Raw genomic sequence first — 807 nt, 5'->3', positions numbered from 1 at the left:
AAAAAAAAAAAAGAGGCTGTATAGAATGAGCAGCACTGGCCTGGGATATGAGAATTTCCACTGGCTGGCTTCCTAGGGCACTTTCTAGGTTTCCCTTCATTGTTCACTGCCAGAGGTTTCAGAATGGTCCTCTTAGAACCAAGGGGCACTGGGCCAAATTATCTTTCATGCTTTTCTTCTGTTTCCCATCCAGAACACTACTCCTATGGCATATGGGGCTAGCTGCTGTCGATCCAGTCTGCTCCAAATGCTACACCATTTCATCAACCAGAGGCAGCAGCTCCCTCTTTGTGCCCTGACAGGTATTTTTAACCAGTTTCTTCGATGATTAGGACCAAGAGTGGGGGCTCTATCCCAAGGCAGGAGCTTTGACTGAAACAGGCAGCTTTAAGATCCCGGAATTCATGCTGGGCATGGTGGTGCATGTCTGTAGTCCCAACACTCTGGAGGCATGAGGAGTAGGTCTTCTTAAACCTCATGGCTAAAGGAAACCCCATAAATACCAAAATAAAAACATTTTATTCTTTCCCCAAACCAGAATGAGACACTATCTCAAACAAGAAGAGGTTCAGGATTAGATGTTCTCTGACCTTTGTCAAGTGCCCATTCATATTCATATAAACATGTGTAGACATATATGTAATATGTATTTGTGTGTGTATGTCTGTGGTGAGGATTATGACTGGGGCCACACTGAAGAACCCTAACCTACTTTCCCCAGCATGTCATCTTACACATACACGGCCAGCTTCTGCTAGCAGTCCCCAAGTCAACATGGTGATGAGATTAAAAGAAACACCAAAAAAA

Source organism: Mus pahari, chromosome 3, assembly GCF_900095145.1.
Source record: "Mus pahari chromosome 3, PAHARI_EIJ_v1.1, whole genome shotgun sequence".
Lineage (NCBI taxonomy): Eukaryota > Metazoa > Chordata > Mammalia > Rodentia > Muridae > Mus > Mus pahari.
This window is presented reverse-complemented; position numbering follows the sequence as displayed.